Source organism: Schistocerca gregaria, chromosome 2, assembly GCF_023897955.1.
Source record: "Schistocerca gregaria isolate iqSchGreg1 chromosome 2, iqSchGreg1.2, whole genome shotgun sequence".
NCBI classification, from domain to species: domain Eukaryota; kingdom Metazoa; phylum Arthropoda; class Insecta; order Orthoptera; family Acrididae; genus Schistocerca; species Schistocerca gregaria.
In genome coordinates this window covers 1,015,678,622-1,015,688,097 of record NC_064921.1, presented here as the reverse complement: position 1 = coordinate 1,015,688,097, position 9,476 = coordinate 1,015,678,622, and the positions used below count along the sequence as shown (strand labels likewise).

The 9,476-nt window shown below is 52.3% G+C and overlaps 28 non-coding genes across 28 annotated transcripts; 10 read left to right on the top strand and 18 right to left on the bottom strand.

Annotated features, from left to right (window-relative positions):
• The first annotated feature begins 368 nt into the window (after positions 1-368).
• On the top strand, positions 369-440 carry Trnap-ugg (transfer RNA proline (anticodon UGG)). The gene has a single exon. It is a non-coding gene; the product is annotated as a tRNA-Pro (tRNA).
• Positions 441-635: 195 nt separating this feature from the next.
• Positions 636-708, bottom strand: Trnav-aac (transfer RNA valine (anticodon AAC)). The gene has a single exon. It is a non-coding gene; the product is annotated as a tRNA-Val (tRNA).
• A 158-nt stretch (positions 709-866) lies between these two features.
• Positions 867-939, bottom strand: Trnav-uac (transfer RNA valine (anticodon UAC)). The gene has a single exon. It is a non-coding gene; the product is annotated as a tRNA-Val (tRNA).
• A 412-nt stretch (positions 940-1,351) lies between these two features.
• On the top strand, positions 1,352-1,423 carry Trnap-ugg (transfer RNA proline (anticodon UGG)). The gene has a single exon. It is a non-coding gene; the product is annotated as a tRNA-Pro (tRNA).
• Positions 1,424-1,618: 195 nt separating this feature from the next.
• On the bottom strand, positions 1,619-1,691 carry Trnav-aac (transfer RNA valine (anticodon AAC)). The gene has a single exon. It is a non-coding gene; the product is annotated as a tRNA-Val (tRNA).
• A 158-nt stretch (positions 1,692-1,849) lies between these two features.
• Trnav-uac (transfer RNA valine (anticodon UAC)) lies at positions 1,850-1,922 on the bottom strand. Its single transcript has one exon. It is a non-coding gene; the product is annotated as a tRNA-Val (tRNA).
• Positions 1,923-2,334: 412 nt separating this feature from the next.
• Positions 2,335-2,406, top strand: Trnap-cgg (transfer RNA proline (anticodon CGG)). Its single transcript has one exon. It is a non-coding gene; the product is annotated as a tRNA-Pro (tRNA).
• Positions 2,407-2,601: 195 nt separating this feature from the next.
• On the bottom strand, positions 2,602-2,674 carry Trnav-aac (transfer RNA valine (anticodon AAC)). The gene has a single exon. It is a non-coding gene; the product is annotated as a tRNA-Val (tRNA).
• A 158-nt stretch (positions 2,675-2,832) lies between these two features.
• On the bottom strand, positions 2,833-2,905 carry Trnav-uac (transfer RNA valine (anticodon UAC)). The gene has a single exon. It is a non-coding gene; the product is annotated as a tRNA-Val (tRNA).
• Positions 2,906-3,317: 412 nt separating this feature from the next.
• Positions 3,318-3,389, top strand: Trnap-cgg (transfer RNA proline (anticodon CGG)). The gene has a single exon. It is a non-coding gene; the product is annotated as a tRNA-Pro (tRNA).
• Positions 3,390-3,584: 195 nt separating this feature from the next.
• On the bottom strand, positions 3,585-3,657 carry Trnav-aac (transfer RNA valine (anticodon AAC)). Its single transcript has one exon. It is a non-coding gene; the product is annotated as a tRNA-Val (tRNA).
• A 158-nt stretch (positions 3,658-3,815) lies between these two features.
• Trnav-uac (transfer RNA valine (anticodon UAC)) lies at positions 3,816-3,888 on the bottom strand. The gene has a single exon. It is a non-coding gene; the product is annotated as a tRNA-Val (tRNA).
• A 412-nt stretch (positions 3,889-4,300) lies between these two features.
• On the top strand, positions 4,301-4,372 carry Trnap-ugg (transfer RNA proline (anticodon UGG)). Its single transcript has one exon. It is a non-coding gene; the product is annotated as a tRNA-Pro (tRNA).
• Positions 4,373-4,567: 195 nt separating this feature from the next.
• Trnav-aac (transfer RNA valine (anticodon AAC)) lies at positions 4,568-4,640 on the bottom strand. The gene has a single exon. It is a non-coding gene; the product is annotated as a tRNA-Val (tRNA).
• A 158-nt stretch (positions 4,641-4,798) lies between these two features.
• Positions 4,799-4,871, bottom strand: Trnav-uac (transfer RNA valine (anticodon UAC)). Its single transcript has one exon. It is a non-coding gene; the product is annotated as a tRNA-Val (tRNA).
• A 412-nt stretch (positions 4,872-5,283) lies between these two features.
• Trnap-cgg (transfer RNA proline (anticodon CGG)) lies at positions 5,284-5,355 on the top strand. The gene has a single exon. It is a non-coding gene; the product is annotated as a tRNA-Pro (tRNA).
• Positions 5,356-5,550: 195 nt separating this feature from the next.
• On the bottom strand, positions 5,551-5,623 carry Trnav-aac (transfer RNA valine (anticodon AAC)). The gene has a single exon. It is a non-coding gene; the product is annotated as a tRNA-Val (tRNA).
• A 158-nt stretch (positions 5,624-5,781) lies between these two features.
• On the bottom strand, positions 5,782-5,854 carry Trnav-uac (transfer RNA valine (anticodon UAC)). Its single transcript has one exon. It is a non-coding gene; the product is annotated as a tRNA-Val (tRNA).
• A 412-nt stretch (positions 5,855-6,266) lies between these two features.
• Positions 6,267-6,338, top strand: Trnap-ugg (transfer RNA proline (anticodon UGG)). The gene has a single exon. It is a non-coding gene; the product is annotated as a tRNA-Pro (tRNA).
• A 195-nt stretch (positions 6,339-6,533) lies between these two features.
• Trnav-aac (transfer RNA valine (anticodon AAC)) lies at positions 6,534-6,606 on the bottom strand. The gene has a single exon. It is a non-coding gene; the product is annotated as a tRNA-Val (tRNA).
• Positions 6,607-6,764: 158 nt separating this feature from the next.
• Trnav-uac (transfer RNA valine (anticodon UAC)) lies at positions 6,765-6,837 on the bottom strand. Its single transcript has one exon. It is a non-coding gene; the product is annotated as a tRNA-Val (tRNA).
• Positions 6,838-7,249: 412 nt separating this feature from the next.
• Positions 7,250-7,321, top strand: Trnap-cgg (transfer RNA proline (anticodon CGG)). Its single transcript has one exon. It is a non-coding gene; the product is annotated as a tRNA-Pro (tRNA).
• A 195-nt stretch (positions 7,322-7,516) lies between these two features.
• Positions 7,517-7,589, bottom strand: Trnav-aac (transfer RNA valine (anticodon AAC)). The gene has a single exon. It is a non-coding gene; the product is annotated as a tRNA-Val (tRNA).
• Positions 7,590-7,747: 158 nt separating this feature from the next.
• Trnav-uac (transfer RNA valine (anticodon UAC)) lies at positions 7,748-7,820 on the bottom strand. Its single transcript has one exon. It is a non-coding gene; the product is annotated as a tRNA-Val (tRNA).
• A 412-nt stretch (positions 7,821-8,232) lies between these two features.
• Positions 8,233-8,304, top strand: Trnap-cgg (transfer RNA proline (anticodon CGG)). Its single transcript has one exon. It is a non-coding gene; the product is annotated as a tRNA-Pro (tRNA).
• A 195-nt stretch (positions 8,305-8,499) lies between these two features.
• Trnav-aac (transfer RNA valine (anticodon AAC)) lies at positions 8,500-8,572 on the bottom strand. The gene has a single exon. It is a non-coding gene; the product is annotated as a tRNA-Val (tRNA).
• Positions 8,573-8,730: 158 nt separating this feature from the next.
• On the bottom strand, positions 8,731-8,803 carry Trnav-uac (transfer RNA valine (anticodon UAC)). Its single transcript has one exon. It is a non-coding gene; the product is annotated as a tRNA-Val (tRNA).
• A 412-nt stretch (positions 8,804-9,215) lies between these two features.
• Positions 9,216-9,287, top strand: Trnap-cgg (transfer RNA proline (anticodon CGG)). The gene has a single exon. It is a non-coding gene; the product is annotated as a tRNA-Pro (tRNA).
• The last annotated feature ends 189 nt before the right edge of the window (positions 9,288-9,476 follow it).

Below are 9,476 nucleotides of genomic sequence, written 5' to 3'. Positions count from 1 at the left end.
AAGAAGTCTTCGGGGTGCTCGAGAGGGTGTCTGCCGTAGCACCCCTAACGAGATAGCGGCGTTTCCCGCAGTCGTGATTGCAAGTCATAGCAGCAAAAGCAATCACTTTCTTAGCAGCAGGGAGTGCGAGCCCAGCGGCAGCAGTCGTGATTGCAAGTCATAGCAGCAAAAGCAATCACTTTCTTAGCAGCAGGGAGTGCGAGCCCAGCGGCAGCTCTACATGAAGGTACCAATAGCCCAGGAAGGCCGCCGACCGCGGGAATTCGCGCCGCCCCCATCCCGCCAGCCTACACGAGACTTTCCAGAGCACCCTGGACCACATCGAGGCACCCAGTGCACTGAAATAATAGTCATTCGCCATGTCAGATGGCTCGTTGGTCTAGGGGTATGATTCCTGCTTTGGGTGCAGGAGGTCCCGGGTTCAAATCCCGGACGAGCCCTAGCGTTTTGTGCAAACTGATCGCACATGAGTGGCTGAGTCGATGCAAAATGCTCGGCGGCAGTATCAAATGAATTTCATATTTGATGTGAGCAATTGACACTCTGATCCGACGTGTGAAGGCGATTACGAAGGTTTTTGGGTACAGATGGAAGCAGATGCATGTTACTATGTCCTGTTTTTAATGATGAAAAAGTGTTTCCGCCCGGGATCGAACCGGGGACCTTCTGCGTGTTAGGCAGACGTGATAACCGCTACACCACGGAAACTACTTGTGTGCGCCATACCTTAGAGACAACTCGTGCTGATGTTGACATCGTAACTAAAAAATTAAATAAATGCGCTTCTTGCATAACAAAGGTACATGCAGAAGATCCTCACATGACGTAGCTCACTGTAGTACAATGCGACACAGGCAAGAAAATACTGTTCCCGCCCGGGATCGAACCGGGGACCTTCTGCGTGTAAAGCAGACGTGATAACCGCTACACTACGGAAACTGCGGACGGGAGGAGTCCATCCCCGTTCACTCGAAATTACCTCAGCCTCTCTCCCGTCCGCGAATGCACACGCGACGGTTCTTTTGACAGCCTGGAAACCATTACAGCCGAGGGCTCAAGAAGTCTTCGGGGTGCTCGAGAGGGTGTCTGCCGTAGCACCCCTAACGAGATAGCGGCGTTTCCCGCAGTCGTGATTGCAAGTCATAGCAGCAAAAGCAATCACTTTCTTAGCAGCAGGGAGTGCGAGCCCAGCGGCAGCTCTACATGAAGGTACCAATAGCCCAGGAAGGCCGCCGACCGCGGGAATTCGCGCCGCCCCCATCCCGCCAGCCTACACGAGACTTTCCAGAGCACCCTGGACCACATCGAGGCACCCAGTGCACTGAAATAATAGTCATTCGCCATGTCAGATGGCTCGTTGGTCTAGGGGTATGATTCCTGCTTTGGGTGCAGGAGGTCCCGGGTTCAAATCCCGGACGAGCCCTAGCGTTTTGTGCAAACTGATCGCACATGAGTGGCTGAGTCGATGCAAAATGCTCGGCGGCAGTATCAAATGAATTTCATATTTGATGTGAGCAATTGACACTCTGATCCGACGTGTGAAGGCGATTACGAAGGTTTTTGGGTACAGATGGAAGCAGATGCATGTTACTATGTCCTGTTTTTAATGATGAAAAAGTGTTTCCGCCCGGGATCGAACCGGGGACCTTCTGCGTGTTAGGCAGACGTGATAACCGCTACACCACGGAAACTACTTGTGTGCGCCATACCTTAGAGACAACTCGTGCTGATGTTGACATCGTAACTAAAAAAATAAATAAATGCGCTTCTTGCATAACAAAGGTACATGCAGAAGATCCTCACATGACGTAGCTCACTGTAGTACAATGCGACACAGGCAAGAAAATACTGTTCCCGCCCGGGATCGAACCGGGGACCTTCTGCGTGTAAAGCAGACGTGATAACCGCTACACTACGGAAACTGCGGACGGGAGGAGTCCATCCCCGTTCACTCGAAATTACCTCAGCCTCTCTCCCGTCCGCGAATGCACACGCGACGGTTCTTTTGACAGCCTGGAAACCATTACAGCCGAGGGCTCAAGAAGTCTTCGGGGTGCTCGAGAGGGTGTCTGCCGTAGCACCCCTAACGAGATAGCGGCGTTTCCCGCAGTCGTGATTGCAAGTCATAGCAGCAAAAGCAATCACTTTCTTAGCAGCAGGGAGTGCGAGCCCAGCGGCAGCTCTACATGAAGGTACCAATAGCCCAGGAAGGCCGCCGACCGCGGGAATTCGCGCCGCCCCCATCCCGCCAGCCTACACGAGACTTTCCAGAGCACCCTGGACCACATCGAGGCACCCAGTGCACTGAAATAATAGTCATTCGCCATGTCAGATGGCTCGTTGGTCTAGGGGTATGATTCCTGCTTCGGGTGCAGGAGGTCCCGGGTTCAAATCCCGGACGAGCCCTAGCGTTTTGTGCAAACTGATCGCACATGAGTGGCTGAGTCGATGCAAAATGCTCGGCGGCAGTATCAAATGAATTTCATATTTGATGTGAGCAATTGACACTCTGATCCGACGTGTGAAGGCGATTACGAAGGTTTTTGGGTACAGATGGAAGCAGATGCATGTTACTATGTCTTGTTTTTAATGATGAAAAAGTGTTTCCGCCCGGGATCGAACCGGGGACCTTCTGCGTGTTAGGCAGACGTGATAACCGCTACACCACGGAAACTACTTGTGTGCGCCATACCTTAGAGACAACTCGTGGTGATGTTGACATCGTAACTAAAAAATTAAATAAATGCGCTTCTTGCATAACAAAGGTACATGCAGAAGATCCTCACATGACGTAGCTCACTGTAGTACAATGCGACACAGGCAAGAAAATACTGTTCCCGCCCGGGATCGAACCGGGGACCTTCTGCGTGTAAAGCAGACGTGATAACCGCTACACTACGGAAACTGCGGACGGGAGGAGTCCATCCCCGTTCACTCGAAATTACCTCAGCCTCTCTCCCGTCCGCGAATGCACACGCGACGGTTCTTTTGACAGCCTGGAAACCATTACAGCCGAGGGCTCAAGAAGTCTTCGGGGTGCTCGAGAGGGTGTCTGCCGTAGCACCCCTAACGAGATAGCGGCGTTTCCCGCAGTCGTGATTGCAAGTCATAGCAGCAAAAGCAATCACTTTCTTAGCAGCAGGGAGTGCGAGCCCAGCGGCAGCTCTACATGAAGGTACCAATAGCCCAGGAAGGCCGCCGACCGCGGGAATTCGCGCCGCCCCCATCCCGCCAGCCTACACGAGACTTTCCAGAGCACCCTGGACCACATCGAGGCACCCAGTGCACTGAAATAATAGTCATTCGCCATGTCAGATGGCTCGTTGGTCTAGGGGTATGATTCCTGCTTCGGGTGCAGGAGGTCCCGGGTTCAAATCCCGGACGAGCCCTAGCGTTTTGTGCAAACTGATCGCACATGAGTGGCTGAGTCGATGCAAAATGCTCGGCGGCAGTATCAAATGAATTTCATATTTGATGTGAGCAATTGACACTCTGATCCGACGTGTGAAGGCGATTACGAAGGTTTTTGGGTACAGATGGAAGCAGATGCATGTTACTATGTCCTGTTTTTAATGATGAAAAAGTGTTTCCGCCCGGGATCGAACCGGGGACCTTCTGCGTGTTAGGCAGACGTGATAACCGCTACACCACGGAAACTACTTGTGTGCGCCATACCTTAGAGACAACTCGTGCTGATGTTGACATCGTAACTAAAAAATTAAATAAATGCGCTTCTTGCATAACAAAGGTACATGCAGAAGATCCTCACATGACGTAGCTCACTGTAGTACAATGCGACACAGGCAAGAAAATACTGTTCCCGCCCGGGATCGAACCGGGGACCTTCTGCGTGTAAAGCAGACGTGATAACCGCTACACTACGGAAACTGCGGACGGGAGGAGTCCATCCCCGTTCACTCGAAATTACCTCAGCCTCTCTCCCGTCCGCGAATGCACACGCGACGGTTCTTTTGACAGCCTGGAAACCATTACAGCCGAGGGCTCAAGAAGTCTTCGGGGTGCTCGCGAGGGTGTCTGCCGTAGCACCCCTAACGAGATAGCGGCGTTTCCCGCAGTCGTGATTGCAAGTCATAGCAGCAAAAGCAATCACTTTCTTAGCAGCAGGGAGTGCGAGCCCAGCGGCAGCTCTACATGAAGGTACCAATAGCCCAGGAAGGCCGCCGACCGCGGGAATTCGCGCCGCCCCCATCCCGCCAGCCTACACGAGACTTTCCAGAGCACCCTGGACCACATCGAGGCACCCAGTGCACTGAAATAATAGTCATTCGCCATGTCAGATGGCTCGTTGGTCTAGGGGTATGATTCCTGCTTTGGGTGCAGGAGGTCCCGGGTTCAAATCCCGGACGAGCCCTAGCGTTTTGTGCAAACTGATCGCACATGAGTGGCTGAGTCGATGCAAAATGCTCGGCGGCAGTATCAAATGAATTTCATATTTGATGTGAGCAATTGACACTCTGATCCGACGTGTGAAGGCGATTACGAAGGTTTTTGGGTACAGATGGAAGCAGATGCATGTTACTATGTCCTGTTTTTAATGATGAAAAAGTGTTTCCGCCCGGGATCGAACCGGGGACCTTCTGCGTGTTAGGCAGACGTGATAACCGCTACACCACGGAAACTACTTGTGTGCGCCATACCTTAGAGACAACTCGTGCTGATGTTGACATCGTAACTAAAAAATTAAATAAATGCGCTTCTTGCATAACAAAGGTACATGCAGAAGATCCTCACATGACGTAGCTCACTGTAGTACAATGCGACACAGGCAAGAAAATACTGTTCCCGCCCGGGATCGAACCGGGGACCTTCTGCGTGTAAAGCAGACGTGATAACCGCTACACTACGGAAACTGCGGACGGGAGGAGTCCATCCCCGTTCACTCGAAATTACCTCAGCCTCTCTCCCGTCCGCGAATGCACACGCGACGGTTCTTTTGACAGCCTGGAAACCATTACAGCCGAGGGCTCAAGAAGTCTTCGGGGTGCTCGAGAGGGTGTCTGCCGTAGCACCCCTAACGAGATAGCGGCGTTTCCCGCAGTCGTGATTGCAAGTCATAGCAGCAAAAGCAATCACTTTCTTAGCAGCAGGGAGTGCGAGCCCAGCGGCAGCTCTACATGAAGGTACCAATAGCCCAGGAAGGCCGCCGACCGCGGGAATTCGCGCCGCCCCCATCCCGCCAGCCTACACGAGACTTTCCAGAGCACCCTGGACCACATCGAGGCACCCAGTGCACTGAAATAATAGTCATTCGCCATGTCAGATGGCTCGTTGGTTTAGGGGTATGATTCCTGCTTCGGGTGCAGGAGGTCCCGGGTTCAAATCCCGGACGAGCCCTAGCGTTTTGTGCAAACTGATCGCACATGAGTGGCTGAGTCGATGCAAAATGCTCGGCGGCAGTATCAAATGAATTTCATATTTGATGTGAGCAATTGACACTCTGATCCGACGTGTGAAGGCGATTACGAAGGTTTTTGGGTACAGATGGAAGCAGATGCATGTTACTATGTCTTGTTTTTAATGATGAAAAAGTGTTTCCGCCCGGGATCGAACCGGGGACCTTCTGCGTGTTAGGCAGACGTGATAACCGCTACACCACGGAAACTACTTGTGTGCGCCATACCTTAGAGACAACTCGTGCTGATGTTGACATCGTAACTAAAAAATTAAATAAATGCGCTTCTTGCATAACAAAGGTACATGCAGAAGATCCTCACATGACGTAGCTCACTGTAGTACAATGCGACACAGGCAAGAAAATACTGTTCCCGCCCGGGATCGAACCGGGGACCTTCTGCGTGTAAAGCAGACGTGATAACCGCTACACTACGGAAACTGCGGACGGGAGGAGTCCATCCCCGTTCACTCGAAATTACCTCAGCCTCTCTCCCGTCCGCGAATGCACACGCGACGGTTCTTTTGACAGCCTGGAAACCATTACAGCCGAGGGCTCAAGAAGTCTTCGGGGTGCTCGAGAGGGTGTCTGCCGTAGCACCCCTAACGAGATAGCGGCGTTTCCCGCAGTCGTGATTGCAAGTCATAGCAGCAAAAGCAATCACTTTCTTAGCAGCAGGGAGTGCGAGCCCAGCGGCAGCTCTACATGAAGGTACCAATAGCCCAGGAAGGCCGCCGACCGCGGGAATTCGCGCCGCCCCCATCCCGCCAGCCTACACGAGACTTTCCAGAGCACCCTGGACCACATCGAGGCACCCAGTGCACTGAAATAATAGTCATTCGCCATGTCAGATGGCTCGTTGGTCTAGGGGTATGATTCCTGCTTTGGGTGCAGGAGGTCCCGGGTTCAAATCCCGGACGAGCCCTAGCGTTTTGTGCAAACTGATCGCACATGAGTGGCTGAGTCGATGCAAAATGCTCGGCGGCAGTATCAAATGAATTTCATATTTGATGTGAGCAATTGACACTCTGATCCGACGTGTGAAGGCGATTACGAAGGTTTTTGGGTACAGATGGAAGCAGATGCATGTTACTATGTCCTGTTTTTAATGATGAAAAAGTGTTTCCGCCCGGGATCGAACCGGGGACCTTCTGCGTGTTAGGCAGACGTGATAACCGCTACACCACGGAAACTACTTGTGTGCGCCATACCTTAGAGACAACTCGTGCTGATGTTGACATCGTAACTAAAAAATTAAATAAATGCGCTTCTTGCATAACAAAGGTACATGCAGAAGATCCTCACATGACGTAGCTCACTGTAGTACAATGCGACACAGGCAAGAAAATACTGTTCCCGCCCGGAATCGAACCGGGGACCTTCTGCGTGTAAAGCAGACGTGATAACCGCTACACTACGGAAACTGCGGACGGGAGGAGTCCATCCCCGTTCACTCGAAATTACCTCAGCCTCTCTCCCGTCCGCGAATGCACACGCGACGGTTCTTTTGACAGCCTGGAAACCATTACAGCCGAGGGCTCAAGAAGTCTTCGGGGTGCTCGAGAGGGTGTCTGCCGTAGCACCCCTAACGAGATAGCGGCGTTTCCCGCAGTCGTGATTGCAAGTCATAGCAGCAAAAGCAATCACTTTCTTAGCAGCAGGGAGTGCGAGCCCAGCGGCAGCTCTACATGAAGGTACCAATAGCCCAGGAAGGCCGCCGACCGCGGGAATTCGCGCCGCCCCCATCCCGCCAGCCTACACGAGACTTTCCAGAGCACCCTGGACCACATCGAGGCACCCAGTGCACTGAAATAATAGTCATTCGCCATGTCAGATGGCTCGTTGGTCTAGGGGTATGATTCCTGCTTCGGGTGCAGGAGGTCCCGGGTTCAAATCCCGGACGAGCCCTAGCGATTTGTGCAAACTGATCGCACATGAGTGGCTGAGTCGATGCAAAATGCTCGGCGGCAGTATCAAATGAATTTCATATTTGATGTGAGCAATTGACACTCTGATCCGACGTGTGAAGGCGATTACGAAGGTTTTTGGGTACAGATGGAAGCAGATGCATGTTACTATGTCTTGTTTTTAATGATGAAAAAGTGTTTCCGCCCGGGATCGAACCGGGGACCTTCTGCGTGTTAGGCAGACGTGATAACCGCTACACCACGGAAACTACTTGTGTGCGCCATACCTTAGAGACAACTCGTGCTGATGTTGACATCGTAACTAAAAAATTAAATAAATGCGCTTCTTGCATAACAAAGGTACATGCAGAAGATCCTCACATGACGTAGCTCACTGTAGTACAATGCGACACAGGCAAGAAAATACTGTTCCCGCCCGGGATCGAACCGGGGACCTTCTGCGTGTAAAGCAGACGTGATAACCGCTACACTACGGAAACTGCGGACGGGAGGAGTCCATCCCCGTTCACTCGAAATTACCTCAGCCTCTCTCCCGTCCGCGAATGCACACGCGACGGTTCTTTTGACAGCCTGGAAACCATTACAGCCGAGGGCTCAAGAAGTCTTCGGGGTGCTCGAGAGGGTGTCTGCCGTAGCACCCCTAACGAGATAGCGGCGTTTCCCGCAGTCGTGATTGCAAGTCATAGCAGCAAAAGCAATCACTTTCTTAGCAGCAGGGAGTGCGAGCCCAGCGGCAGCTCTACATGAAGGTACCAATAGCCCAGGAAGGCCGCCGACCGCGGGAATTCGCGCCGCCCCCATCCCGCCAGCCTACACGAGACTTTCCAGAGCACCCTGGACCACATCGAGGCACCCAGTGCACTGAAATAATAGTCATTCGCCATGTCAGATGGCTCGTTGGTCTAGGGGTATGATTCCTGCTTCGGGTGCAGGAGGTCCCGGGTTCAAATCCCGGACGAGCCCTAGCGTTTTGTGCAAACTGATCGCACATGAGTGGCTGAGTCGATGCAAAATGCTCGGCGGCAGTATCAAATGAATTTCATATTTGATGTGAGCAATTGACACTCTGATCCGACGTGTGAAGGCGATTACGAAGGTTTTTGGGTACAGATGGAAGCAGATGCATGTTACTATGTCTTGTTTTTAATGATGAAAAAGTGTTTCCGCCCGGGATCGAACAGGGGACCTTCTGCGTGTTAGGCAGACGTGATAACCGCTACACCACGGAAACTACTTGTGTGCGCCATACCTTAGAGACAACTCGTGCTGATGTTGTCATCGTAACTAAAAAATTAAATAAATGCGCTACTTGCATAACAAAGGTACATGCAGAAGATCCTCACATGACGTGGCTCACTGGAGTACAATACGACATAGGCAAGAAAATACTGTTCCCGCCCGGGATCGAACCGGGGACCTTCTGCGTGTAAAGCAGACGTGATAACCGCTACACTACGGAAACTGCGGACGGGAGGAGTCCATCCCCGTTCACTCGAAATTACCTCAGCCTCTCTCCCGTCCGCGAATGCACACGCGACGGTTCTTTTGACAGCCTGGAAACCATTACAGCCGAGGGCTCAAGAAGTCTTCGGGGTGCTCGAGAGGGTGTCTGCCGTAGCACCCCTAACGAGATAGCGGCGTTTCCCGCAGTCGTGATTGCAAGTCATAGCAGCAAAAGCAATCACTTTCTTAGCAGCAGGGAGTGCGAGCCCAGCGGCAGCTCTACATGAAGGTACCAATAGCCCAGGAAGGCCGCCGACCGCGGGAATTCGCGCCGCCCCCATCCCGCCAGCCTACACGAGACTTTCCAGAGCACCCTGGACCACATCGAGGCACCCAGTGCACTGAAATAATAGTCATTCGCCATGTCAGATGGCTCGTTGGTCTAGGGGTATGATTCCTGCTTCGGGTGCAGGAGGTCCCGGGTTCAAATCCCGGACGAGCCCTAGCGTTTTGTGCAAACTGATCGCACATGAGTGGCTGAGTCGATGCAAAATGCTCGGCGGCAGTATCAAATGAATTTCATATTTGATGTGAGCAATTGACACTCTGATCCGACGTGTGAAGGCGATTACGAAGGTTTTTGGGTACAGATGGAAGCAGATGCATGTTACTATGTCTTGTTTTTAATGATG